This window comes from Amborella trichopoda, chromosome 5 (genome assembly GCF_054954075.1).
Source record: "Amborella trichopoda isolate Santa Cruz 75 chromosome 5, AtrichopodaSantaCruz75HAP2 v2.0, whole genome shotgun sequence".
Lineage (NCBI taxonomy): Eukaryota > Viridiplantae > Streptophyta > Magnoliopsida > Amborellales > Amborellaceae > Amborella > Amborella trichopoda.
Window position 1 is genome coordinate 19,763,282 of NC_142340.1, and position 14,195 is coordinate 19,777,476.

At 38.7% G+C, this 14,195-nt stretch overlaps 1 pseudogene across 1 annotated transcript; it reads left to right on the forward strand.

Moving 5' to 3' along the window:
- Positions 1-672: 672 nt before the first annotated feature.
- LOC18448248 (7-deoxyloganetin glucosyltransferase-like) lies at positions 673-13,916 on the forward strand (annotated as a pseudogene). Its single transcript, XR_016055231.1, has 4 exons — positions 673-1,081; positions 1,390-1,594; positions 3,179-3,574; positions 13,274-13,916. The product of XR_016055231.1 is annotated as a 7-deoxyloganetin glucosyltransferase-like (transcript).
- The last annotated feature ends 279 nt before the right edge of the window (positions 13,917-14,195 follow it).

Sequence of the window (14,195 nt, forward strand, 5' to 3'; positions counted from 1 at the left end):
AGGTAATTTGGACAGAGAGTCACCCCCTCTCATGCCCATGCATGAACTTTGGCCCGCCCCCTCTCAAGACTAGGTCGATGAAATTTGAGTAGCATCACGCCTGCACGAAATCTTTTTGACGATACGTGTAAAAGGAGTCGACTCGGTGTCAAAAACCTCCTGGGGTGGATCCACGATTGAGGTCTGAACGGCCCGAAGCCCAACCGATGCAATGGCTAGGAGCCAAGCCCTCGCCACTCCCTCCGGGTACTTCTAAGATTATTTTGGTATTTTGGGCTTTATGGGAATTTTTGGTAATTTTGGGGGATTTTCCAAGTTTTAAGGGCGTTCCATCCATATGCAGATGCCGATGCCCTGAATGCGCTTGAGTAACTCCCCATCCCAATTTGGTGCTCTCAAGGGAATGCAATGTCCTTTCTATTCTTCAGGCAATACTCTTATATTGAGTTTGTTCTAAGGGAGTAAATGAACATTGCATTCCCTCAGGAGCACGGAATCTTTTGGCATATACAAAGCATTACGCCTGCCACCTTATCTCTAGGAACGGTGAATCGCTGACTCAGTCTTTGTCTCTACTATTCAACCCATTTGTGACGAAGCTGCACACCCTCAAGGTGGCGAAGGTTTAGAGAGAGGAGTGCCTGTGCTTCAATTTCCTGAACTTCTCTCTCCCTTGAAAAAGTAAACCTTTTACAATATATTCATATGGGTTAAACCATGTCTTCCTGCACAACTTCAAGCTTTCGAAGTTGAAGTTCCTTGTGATACCTACAGAGATGACACCCAAGAAAGAGAGATGGGTTCGGACTACGTTCACAAGCCCCATGCTGTGTGCGTGCCCTTCCCTGCACAAGGGCACATAACCCCTATTACGCAGCTGGCCAAGGTCCTCCATGTCAGAGGCTTCCACATAATCTTTGTCAACTACGACTACAATCACAAGAGGCTCCTCAAATCAAGAGGCCCCGACCTCTCGATGGGAGTCCATGGCTTCGCCTTTGAGTCGATCCCCAAGGGCCTCCCTCCCATTGAAATCGAGGCCACACAGAGTATCCCTGAGCTTTGCTACTATACCAGGTTTGTTAAAATTGGGGAATATTTGTATGATTGTTTTTCTATGGTAAATAAACAAAAGGTTAATAACCTGAACATTGGTTCATGTCAAAAAATGGAAATTTAAAATTAAAAACCCTTTTTAGAGGAGACCTTTCATGCATCGTGATCAAGGATATCGAGACAAAGTCCAACATTAAGCACAATACACACCACAATTTAGTGATTTTGGATATTGTTTTAGGGCTCTGGTTATGATGTATCTCGATGTATACTGATTATTTGAGAATTAATATACTGATTAATTATGAATTAACATGATTGCTACAGGTTTAGCTACCTTGATCCTTTAGGGAGCTTTTGGCGAGGCTCAACAGTATTGAAGATTTGCCGCCTGTGAGCTGCCTGATTTCGGATGGGGTTATGAATTTTACCCAGACGGTAGCCGATGAGCTCGGGATCCCGCGGGTTACGTTTTGGACGACGAGTGCCTACCTTCAATACCCTGAGCTCATAGAGAGAGGGTACACGCCGTTAAAAGGTGATGGAGCATATCATAGAAAACTCTTGTATTGTGGTTTTCTTGTGTGGAAGTGTTTGAGCGTGAGACAGAGAGGGAGGGATAAATGGTCAGGGATGTCGAAACGATACTTTTAAGAGTTCAGATATCAGTCACCCAAAGTTAAGAAATCCAGCTTGGCAGGGTGGATCGTTTACCCCCCTCATATCTATGTTGGACCATTGGAAAGCGATTTGGAATGGTCTAGGTCGGTCCCTTAAAAAAATTTTCTATAAGAGTTTATAGGGTGGGGATTTAGAGGGACTTCATAAAAAAAATTAGATACGGAAAAAATATAAAATGGGTTTTAAGGGGCAATGAGTCGAAACCCAATAGCATATCCAAAAAAAAATATAAAAGGGGTTTTGGGAGGGAACGGGGCGAAACCCCATAGCATATCCAAAAAAAAAATATAAAAGGGGTTTTAGGAGGGAATGGGGCGAAACCCAATAGCATGTGGAAACCAGTTCAGTTCTGACCGATTTTCCATCCAAATTAACGATCCGGACCAAGATACCAGGTTTGAAACCATTTTATTTGAGCGTTTGAGATTCCGAAAATACACGATTTTGTACTAAACAGGAATCCCAAGTGGCCTTCTAAATTCACAGGCCTTGGGTATCCTTAGGAAGCACTATTCCTTTACCCGGAGGGGAATACAGTCGTCGTTTTCTCAATCAATTGAATGGTAATCTACGCACGCAAATGTTTTGCATATGGAGTAGGTTCCTTTTTTGCCAGACAGGTCGCCTCTGTTATTCCGTTTGTTTTAGTTTGGCAAGTTTAATCGATGGTTTGGTCAACCTTTTCCTCGAGAAGTCTTTCAACTATTATTTTCGGTCCCGGCCTCATTCTTTTTTGGGTTGCAATGTTTCATGCAGTGAAGGAAACCTAGGACGGGAAAACTAGATTTGTCGGGGTAACTCAGACCAGTGTCAAACCCAGAGATCTTAAACAAATTTAATTTAAAAAAAAATTATAAAATAAATTTATTAATATTTTTTTTATGTTTTTTATGATTTTGGAAAAGATTGGAAAGTGTCTTGGCTATAAATATTTATTTTCACATTTTTCCTTTGTTTGAATTGGTTCTAAAATAATTTCACATTTAGAGGTGTTTTGTTTAATTTTCTTTTAACATATTTTTCATATTTTTTGAATTTTTATTATTTTTATTTTTAAAGCATGGCCGGTCCAACTAGGGTTGAGTAACTCGGCTGAGTAAATTTTATTTATTGGTTTTCAAAAGACAAAGAAACCCGTTCATCTATCAATCAGTCTATTTTTTTCATCTTTATCATTCGGCAGCATTCTATAAAAAGAAAAAACAAAACCAAATAAAAAATAAAAAATCCTAAGAAATGAATAACATAGTATCCATATCGTTTCGAACACCATGCTAGCAGCTCCTTCACCCCCTTTTTGTCACACCACAATGTGATCAGATTACTAGTACATTGCTTGAAACAAACTTATAGTATAGCACGATCAGTACATTGGTTGACAATAAACTTATAGTATAGCACACGGATCGTGCTAAATTTCACCTTGCTTTCACTCGTCCAGATGCTAGCCAACTAAGCCACGGCTACCTAGAGACGCCCCTTAATTGGATCCAATCGATGCCGTCTGTACGGCTCCAAGACATGCCGAGCTTCCTCCGAACCACGGACCCAAACGATATCATGCCCAATTTCGTGAATGAGGACCCTGTCATCGCCATCAAATCCACAGCAGTCATCCTCAACACTTTCGACTCCCTCGAGCAACCTGTACTTGACGCTATGCGTGCTAAGGTCCCCGCGTTGTACACAATTGGACAACTGCGCATGCTATGTAAGCGAGCCATCACTGAGCCCAAATTGGGCTCGATAAGCTCGAGTCTATGGACCCCTGACACTAGATTGGCTTGACGACAAACCAGCAGGATCTATGGTCTATGTGAACTTCGGCAGCATAACGGTAATTCTGAATATTACGCATATTGGAACATAATTAACGAATATTTTGAAACAGTGCCTTGAAGACTTGCATAATTTGTTTTGGTGCTTAAGAAAATCCTGATCTTATATTTAAATGCCTCAACAATTATTGCTTTATTTAAGCAACCAATTAATATCTCCCTGGTCGGGAAATGACAGGGTGTATTATAGTCTAATCACTTTTTTTGAGTAAATATAGCCTAATCACTTGAGTAAACAATGTAAAATATTCAGGACAACTTCAACAGCCCCATTTTTTTAACTCACCATGATACTTGGACTCCGCCCTTGCATGAGGCAAGTCACTCAGGTCGAGTCTAAGTGGATCAGGTAGAGTCTTTTATATGGCCCATAAAAAGAAATTCTAACAAAATATTTAAAATTAAATAAAAATTTTAAAAGTGAAACAAAATAAAAAATAATATAAAATGTCAAAAAATATTAAAAACATAAAACATAAATTATAAAAAAATTAGTTTATGTCAGAGATATTTTAGAAAAATACGAACAAAGAGGACAATATCAAGGTCACAAGAAAAGGTCACTCCTCATTGTAGACAAATCCAAATTACATATATAATTTTTATACAGTGATTCCACTTTTCTTATTTTATTTTATTTTATTTTAGTTTTAAGTGGCCCGAGTTGCACACGAGTTTTTGAGTTGGAAATGAGTGGAGTTCGAGTAACTCGGCCAAGTCCGAGTGGACTTGGTTGGGTTTTGAATCATTTTTCAAATCTAATTGATTCATCAGGGTCACATTTGTTTAGGGGTATCAACGGGTCGGGTCTGGTTGGACCCGAACCCGAATAATATTCGGGTCCAAGTTTTGGACAAATACCTAACCTTTCGGGTCCACAATTTGGAACCATACCGACCTTGTATTGGGTCTACCCATCAGGTCCCGGATCTTGTTGGGTCCATTTCCACTCTATGATTATGAGCTTCTTCTTTTCCTTAATTTTTTTTCTTTCTTTTTATGATCATATAGCTATATTATTGGCAACATTTATAGTAATGCACAACATTAATGCCCACATATACCCACATTCCTTACTGTTTTATGTAATAACTAGAAACTCCAAAGAAACAAACTTATTGGCAACAGTCATGAATACCCACATATACCTATAGTATTTGGGTCGAGTCCAACCAGACACGGACCCAGAGCTGAATAGCATTCGGTATCCGGGTCCAAGTTTTGGACCCACACCCGACCTTCAAGGTCCAAAATTTATACCAATAAACGGACCCAAGGTCGGGTCTACCCATAGGGTCCTGGGTCAGCCCAGGTCCATTGCCACCCCAAGATGTGAAGTGAGCCTTCCGCTATGAACAATGGATGGTTGATAATACACATTTCCTCCACTCTAGTCAATCAACTCCGCTTGAACACAGTCTCGAAATGATGAATTTTTCGAGACCATAGTCTACCCTATTTACGAGTGTCTTGGAATTTACAATCCCTTTAGATTTTATATTGTTGTTTCTGTAATCTGAGAATGTATTTTATGTTGGGTTTATGTGGCCTTTAAAGGCCTTATGAGTGTGTAATGAAAAGCATTTACTATAGTGGAACATAAACTCAATGGGAGTGTGGTCCCTCAAAGACCATACTAAGCAAATGATATTTGTGGATAACGGATTGTGCTTGGCGATCTAGGCCACTCGGTTGGAAAACTTGAAGTATCTGGACATAAAAAATAAACCGAGAAGGGTTTTTGAGTTAGCTCTTGATGAGGTCGGAGCTTATGCCTAGATGAATGAGCCGAGGAACTGTGTGACCCTTGCGTGTGATGGTAGGCCTATAGAGACGGGGGCCAAAACCTCATCCATGTTCCATCACACGGCATGCATATAGATAGATTGTTCGGGAAAGCTAGATATCCACCTTTGGGTGAAGCATATGCATGTGCGAGAGATACCCCTATGCGCCAGAGAGCTGTGGTCGCATCAAGTCGGGGTGACCTTAACTTGTCTTTAGGGGAGGACCTATAATCCATAGACTGGGATTGTGACTCCTTGATTCATTGACCAGACTTTGGTGACCCGCTAATGAGCCCCTACTTGGACTGTGGGTCATGGGAAACCCTGGATCTGTTCGATAAAGCAAGTGTGGTATGTAGTCCACAGTTGAAGGTGGAGTATCCCGTGATCAATGATTGAATTCCTAAATCATATGGATCCACTTCCCATCATATTAATTTAATTATGATGATTTTATTATTAAATTATTTTAGATTTATTATTTGAAATTTTGTGAGTCATTTGATATTTTATTTCTTATTTTTGGACTTATAAAAATGAAGTTATTAATTTACAAAGTTATAATGTTTTAAAATTTATTTTATTTAATTTTAAAATACTTATTAAAAAAAATACATAGGGGCCCATAGTGCATATGGGCCCACCATGTGGGTATTAGGTGGGTCCCCAGATACCATACATAGGTGGCACGCCCCACCCTTGGATACCTTATTTTGTTGCTTTATATTCAAGTTTGTTAAATATGGTAACTACATCTTGTAGCATGTGGTCAAATATTGATTAGAAAATATTGACCATATCTTATCTTGATTATTGAAGGAATATCTTGACTTGATATTATTGAAATATTCTTATGGAAAATATGAGATGGAATATGCAATTTATGGTGTGCACTATATCTTTAATGGATTTAATTTATCTAAATATATTGATGGGAAAATGGTTCAAGGAAAGGCGGATAATGGTTCATGTACCTTCCATAATGTTGATGATTCATCTATAGAATGGATGGCTCAGATCTCTTACCCCATAAGTCACCTTGATCAACGGTCCATATTCAATCTCAAGACAGAGGCAAACTATGGGAAACCCTAAAGAAACCCTAGACCTAAATTTCACTATAAATAGGGGTGCTCTCCCCCCATCTCAACACACATCTCTCTCTTCGATAAACTCTCTCTCTCTCTTCCCTAAGGGCCTCGCCCTTCTTTCCCTACTCTCTTATTTTCTCTCTCTACTCTTTCTCTCCTAAAAAGGACCCTAGGGGGCACGCCCAAACATAGAGGGTCTCTCTCTCTCTCATGATCTAATCTAAGGGTTGGAAAAAAAGCTACGGTTTGAGCCTAATTATTTTGAAGTTAGAGTTTTGTAGAGATTTAAAGGTGGTTACTTAGTTTAGCCGAAATTTGCTTTCCCGGGTCGAGTTTGAAGCTGGACCGCTGATCCCACGCCATTGGATATGGTGACTCGGTGTGGGGTGTAAAAAGCCCGGTTGAGGTAATCTCTAACATATTTTCTTTTAATTGTTTGTTCTTTCATTTTATATTCTCAAGCACAATATTAAGTTGTACGAATGACATTAAGTAGTTGAGATTTATTTTATTGATGTGTTATTTAATTTTTTGGAATTTCTATTGTTTGTAAAAAGACCATCTGTGAGTGATCTTGTTGCCAAATTTCTACGGGGCGATTATTATTTAAAAAAAATATATATATATTTCCCTGGCGAAAGATTACATAGGTCTTTCTTTCATTGGTATCAGAGCTAGCTTTACTTGATTGTCATTAGTAGTCGTTTCTTATTTTTTTTTTAGAATATAAAATAATGGCTGCTCGTACCTTCATCTTTGAAATCCTGAAAACCGAAAGGTTTGATGGGACCAACTTTGCTTCATGGAAAAGAAAATCGAATTTGTGCTCTATGAAGAAAACTTGCATGAGGTACTCTTTGAGGACTGACCTCATCGTCCAACAAATGACTCATATCAAATAATCAAAGATGAGTACGTCAATTGGAAGAGGAGGAACTTGAGATGCAAGCATATTCTTTTATGTATCATGACTGACTCGTATGCTTCTGAGTACGAGTCAATCTATACTGCATGTGAGATTTTTGATAAACTTGAAAGAGAGTATGTTGAACCCTCTCTCATGAAGCAAACTATGGCTATGAGAAAGTACAATGATTTAAAAATGGTAGAAGGTACCAAGTTTGCAGATCATATGCACGTGTTTCGTGCGTTAGTCAGAGATTTGGAAGATACAGGCATGAAGCCCAATGAATCTATGCAAGTGATTCACTTAATGAATTCTCTTCCTAATTCATGGGAGACTTTCATATCTTCCATCTCTGCCAGAAAGACACAAAAATTGGAGGAACTCATCACGACCATTAAATCTGAAGAAGAAAGGAGAAGTTCAAGGCAAACCCCAAAGAATGCTGTGCACATGGTAAAATCTCAACCATCTTTTAAATTTAAGAAAGAAAAGGGAAGAAATAATTTTGAGAAGAAAATATATTTTAAAAGAAGAGATTTTGGAAATAAGGGAGTAAAAATAGAGACTTGAACTTATTTTATTTGCAAGAAGGTGGGCCATATAACCAATAATTGTCGGTCCAACAAATCTGGTGGAACTAACAAGGAATTGGCATGTGTGGTTTTCGAGTCCATGCTAGTTGACCCTAATGAAGCTTCTTGGTGTCTTGACTCGGGGGCTATGACTCATGTCACAAACACCAAGGAAGGTTACCATTCCTTCACTCCCATGGGGCTAGGACAGCAACATATTTATATAGGAGAAAATCCAAAGACTGATGTACTTGAAGTTGAAGATTTTGAGCTGAAACTAAAGAGCAGGAGCACCTTAATCCTGAAACAAGCACTTTATACTTCTGATATGATGAAGTGCTTGGTTTTAGTTCCTAAGGTGTCTATGGCTAGATTCCTAACCACTTTCATTGGGGAGAAAGTGGTGGTCAAGAAGGGGAAAGATATGATCATGACTGGACGACTTGTAGATGAGCTATTTACCATTAAAATAAAAAAGAACATTGCCTATGTCTCGTCCCCTAATGAATTAGATGCTACCCTATGACATATGAGGTCAGGACACATTAATATCAAACGAATGAAAAGATTACAAAGGGACGGGATTCTTCATAATTATAACGAAGATTTATCGAAACTGTGCGAGTCTTATGTGCAAGAAAAACTAATAAGGAAAAATACCACCAGGGCAAAAAGAGCTACTAGCGTATTGTAAATCTTTTATAGTGACATATGTAGACCTATGAATGTCACCACGAAAAGTGAAAAAAGCTATTTTATCTTTTTTATAGATGACCACTCGCGACATGGCCATGTGTACCTTATTCATGCAAAATCAGAAGCTCTAGAAAAATTCAAAGAATATAAAGCCCAAGTAGAGAATCAAACCAACCTAAAAATTAAAGTCCTTAGAACCGATAGAGGGGGAGAGTATTCATCTGACCTTTTCAAAGAATTGTGCATTGAAAATGAGATCATTCATCAGTACACCATGCCTTAGACTCCTGAACAAAATGATGTAGATGAGAGAAGGAATAGGACCTTAGTGGAAATGATAAGGAGTATGATGGGGCATGCAAATCTCTCATTGGAGTTTTGGGGAGAAGCCGTATTAACGGCATGTTACATCCTTAACCTGACTCCTAAAAAAGCTGCCCCACTTATTCCTCATGAAATTTTCACAGGTCGTACTCCCTCCCTTGAATACCTGAAAGTTTGGGGTTGCTCAGCCCATGTCCTTATCCCACATCAAATTAGAACCAAATTGCAACCCAAAACTGTCAAATCCATTTTCATTGGTTTCCCAAATCATGGTAAGGGGTATCGATTGTACAATCTTAAAACTGGTACAGTTATTGAAAGTCGCGATGCTCACTTCTTTGAGGAAGAATTCCTTGAAGCAAGGGTGAGTAGAAAAAAAACCAACTTTTATGAGGAGGCCAAAAACAAGGATGTAGTTTGAGACCCTGAACCTGAAACTTCTAAACGAACCCAACCTGTTTCTGAACTCCCTAAAAAAAGTGAACCTTTACCTGAACCAAGATGAAGTAACCGAGTCAGTAGACCATCTCTTTATCTAGAACATTTTGTCTACCTTGGAGAACATTTTGATAAGGTTGGGGAAGATCTAGATTTAAAACCTAGAACTCACCGTGAAACCTTGACCTGTCTTGAAAGGGAATACTGGATAGAAGCCATGAAATATGATTAACCAAAACTATGTATGGGAATTATTACCCCTACCTGAAAAACGTAAGGCCATTGGTTGTAAGCGAATTTTCAAGAAAAAATTAAACTTTGAAGGGAAAATAGAAAAATACAAAGCTAGGTTGGTTGCAAAGGGTTTCACCCAAAAAGAAGTGATAGATTATGAGGAAACTTTTTCCTCTATTGTCAAATTTCCATCCATCTGAATCTTTATAGCTATAGCAACCCATTTTGACTTTGAAGTTCATCAAATAGATATCAAAACAACATTTCTAAATGGAGATTTAGAAGAAGAAATTTACATGACCCAACCTGAGGGATTTAAAGAGAAAGGAAAATAAAACCTTGTATGCAAATTTAATAAATCCCTTTATGGCATGAAACAAGCATCGCGACAGTGGTACATAAAAGTCCAAGAGACTTTTCTTCTTGCAGGATTCTCTACAAATAATGAGGATTATTATATATATATCAAAAGGTCAGTGGGAGTGATGTGGTCTTTTTATCGTTATATGTGGATGATATGTTAATTGTTAGTAGCTCAATTGCCCTAGTAGTAGAGACGAAAAATTTCCTTGCATAACACTTCGATATGAAGGATCTTGGAGAAGCTTCATATATGTTGGGCATCAAAATAATAAGAAACAGGAGAGAGAAGACTATCCAACTTTCTTAGGCAACCTACTGTAAGAGGATACTGGAAAAGGTTGATATGAGTATGTGTAAGTCCACGTCAACCCCAATTGACAAAAAGATGAAGCTTAGTAATAAAATATATCCTACCAAAGACATAGATATAAGAGCCATGGGGAGAGTGTCATACAAGAGCGCAGTTGGGTCCCTTATGTACGCCATGATGGGAACAAGGCTTGACTTGTCCTTCTTCATGAGTCTGGTGAGCCGTTTTCAAAGCAACCCAGGAGAGGAGCATTGAAAAGCAGTAAAAAGAATTCTCAGATATTTAAACGGGACCATGAACTATGCGCTCACATATAAAGGGGGAACTAAAATAGCAATAGAGGGATATTCAGATGCAAGCTATCTCGCATATCCAGATGATGCGAAGTCTACATTTAGGTATGTGTTTATGCATGGAGGGGGTGCGGTTTCTTGGAAGTCAAAGAAACAAGATATTATGGCTTTATCCACCATAGAATCCTAGTATGTGGCATGTTGTCTAGCAGCCAAGGAGGCTGTGTGGATTAAGAAGTTTCTTAATCAACTTAATTTCCATCCTGTATGTTGTAAAACGGTGCGAATTTTCTGCGACAACACGACGGCTATTTGTGTCTCTAAGGAACCTCGGTTTCACAAGAATTCCAAGCATATTAAGCCATACTTCTATCATCATAGAAATGAGGTGAGATTGAAAGAGATCGCGATCAGCCACATATCTACAGATTTGATGATAGCAGACCCTTTGACTAAGGGAGTTGTCCCTAATGTTTTTGTAAGACATGTGAGAGAGATGGGGATGAGAGAAAGTAAGGCCTTCAAAAGCCAAGTGGGAGATGTTGGGTTTATGTGGAACATAAACTCAATAGGAGTGTGGTCCCTCAAAGACCATACTAAATAAATGATATTTGCGGATAACAGAATGTACATGGCGATCTAGGCCAGTTCATTGGAAAACCCAAGGTAACTGAGCATAAAAAATAAATCGAGAAGGGTTTTTTGGGTTAGCCCTTGATGAGGTCGGAGCTTATGCCTAGATGAGTGAGCCGAGGGACTGTGTGACCCTTGTATGTGATGGTAGGCCTACAGAGACGGGGGCCAAAACCTCATCCATGTTCCATCACATGACATGCATATAGATAGATCGTTCGAGAAAGCTAGCTATCCACCTTTGGGTGAAGCATATGCATGTGCGAGAGATACCCCTATGCGCCAGAGAGCTGTGGTCGAAGGACCTGTAATCCACAGACCCGGATTGCGACTCTTGGGCTCATCAACCAGACTTTGGTGACCCGCTAATGAGCCCTTACTTAGACTGTGGGTCATGGGAAACACTGAGTCGGTTCGATAAAGCAGGTGTGGTATGTAGTCCGCGGTTAAAGGTGGAGTACCCCATGATCGTTGATTGAATTCCTGAACTATATGGATCCACTTCCCATCATATTAATTTAATTGGGTTGATTTTATTATTAAATTATTTTATATTTATTATTTGAATTTTTGTGAGTCATTTGATATTTTATTTCTTATTTTTGGATTTATAAAAATGAAGTTATTAATTTACAAAGTTATAATGTTTTAAAGTTAATTTTTTTTTAAAATTTTAAAATTTTTACCAAAAAAAAAATACATGGGGGCTCATAATGCACATGGGCCCACCATGTGGGTATTAGGTGGGGCCCTACATACCATACATGGGTGGCGCACCCCACCCTTGGATACCTTATCTTGTTGCTTTATCTTCAAGTTTTTTAAATATGGTAACTACATCTTGTAGCATGTAGTCAAATATTGATTAGGAAGTATTGACCATATCTTATCTTGATTATTGACGGAATATCTTGACTTAATATTATTGAAATATTCTTATGGAAAATATGAGATGTAATATGCAATTTATCGTATGTACTATATCTTTAATGGATTTAATTTATTTAAATATATTGATGGGAAAATGGTTTAAGGTAAGGCGGATAATGGTTCATGCACCTTCTATAATGTTGATGACCCATTTATGGAATGGATGACTCAGATCTCTCACCCCACAAGTCAACTTGATCAACGGTCCATATTCAATCTCAAGAAAGAGGCAAACTATGGGAAATCCTAAAGAAACCCTAGACCTAAATTTCACTATAAATAGGGGTGCTCTTCCTCCATCTCAACACACCTCTCTCTCTCTATCTCTCGTAAACTCTCTCTCTCTCTTAAGGGTCATGCCTCTCTCTCCCTACTCTCTTATTTTCTCTCTCTAGTCTCTCTCTCTCTCCTTAAAAGGACCCTAGGGGGCACGCCCCAATATAGAGAGTCTATTTCTCTCTCTCCTGATCTAATCTAAGGGTTGGGAAAAAAAATTAGGGTTTGAGTCTAATTATTTTGGAGTTAGGGTTTTGTAGAGATTTAAGGGTGATTACCTAGTTTGGCTGAAATTAGCTTTTTCGGTTCGAGGTTGAAGCTAGATCGCTGATCCCGCGCCATTGGATGTAGTGACTCGGTGTGGGGTGTAAAAAGCCCGGTTGAGGTAATCTCCGACATCTTTTTTTTTAATTGTTTGTTCTTTTATTTTATATTCTAAAGCACAGTATGAAGTTGTATGAATGACATCAAGTAGTTGAGATTTATTTTATTGATGTGTTATTTAATTTTTTGGATTTTCAATTGTTTGTAAAAAGACCATCTGTGAATGATCTTGTTGCCAAAATTATAAGGGGTTATTATTTAAAAAAAATATATATATATTTCCCAACAAAAGATTACATAGGTTTTTCTTTCATTTTAGTGTTGTAGTTACTCATACGTTATTTTCATAAATAATCAAAATACTATGTGGTTATGTGAGTAATTTATCAAAAAATAAAATTGAAGTTGTGCGAGTACTATGAGATTCTTAAATTTTGTTCATGCAATTTGCCTAAACAACATGCCGTTAAATAATTCAGCCCTAATTTCCATTGCCCAATTCATGATTTATTTTCAACAGATTGTAACCCCACAGCAGCTGGAGGAATTTGCATGGGGGCTCGCCAACAGTGGGCTCCCATTCGTGTGGATCATCCGGTCCGACCTAGTTCGCGGTGAAGGTGCCATGATCCTTGAAGCGATTGTCGAGGATACCAAGAAGAGGAGCCTTCTGGCATGCTGGCGCGACCAAGAGCAAGTTCTCCAGTACCTGGGCGGGTTCCTAACCCACAGTGGCTGGAACTATACTATTGAGAGCCTCAGGGGCAGGGTCCCGATGATATGTTGGCCATTCTATGCAGAGCAGCAGACTAACTGTGACTTTGCTTGCAGGGAATGGGAAGTGGGGATGGAGATCGATAACAACGTGAAGAGAGAGGAAGTAGAGGCTCAGGTGAGAGAGTTGATAAAGAGAGTGAAAGGGAAGGAGATGAGAGAGAAGGCCATCAAGTGGAAGGAGGAATCTGAGAAGGCAATCCAATGTGGAGGCTCTTCTCTCTCTAATTTCGACTCCCCTGTAAACGACGTTGCTATTGAACCGATCACGGGCTTAGTGCTTTTGTTTGCTTTGGTTTCTATTGTTATATTATATTGGGAAATTTCAATATCGTTTTTAATAATTGTAATTACGGTTCGGTATGAAAATAGTTTGTTATTACTTTGAAGGATGGGAACTTTGAAGTTTTTTATTTTTTATCAAGTTTTCCCCCGGTCTAATTTTTGAATCGGTCAAACTGCTAGATAAAATAAAAGCGGTCTGATGTTTTCAAAATCGTATGAATTGAATATTGCCCTTTTTTCTTTTCTTTTTTTTGTTTTTAAAGTGATATGGCTTAAATAGAGCTGAACGTGAAATTTTTAACCCCTCGTCTCTCCTAGCACTCTCTCTATACTCTCTCTCTTTAATCTCTCTCTACTCTCACTCTATCTTTCGCTCTTTATCT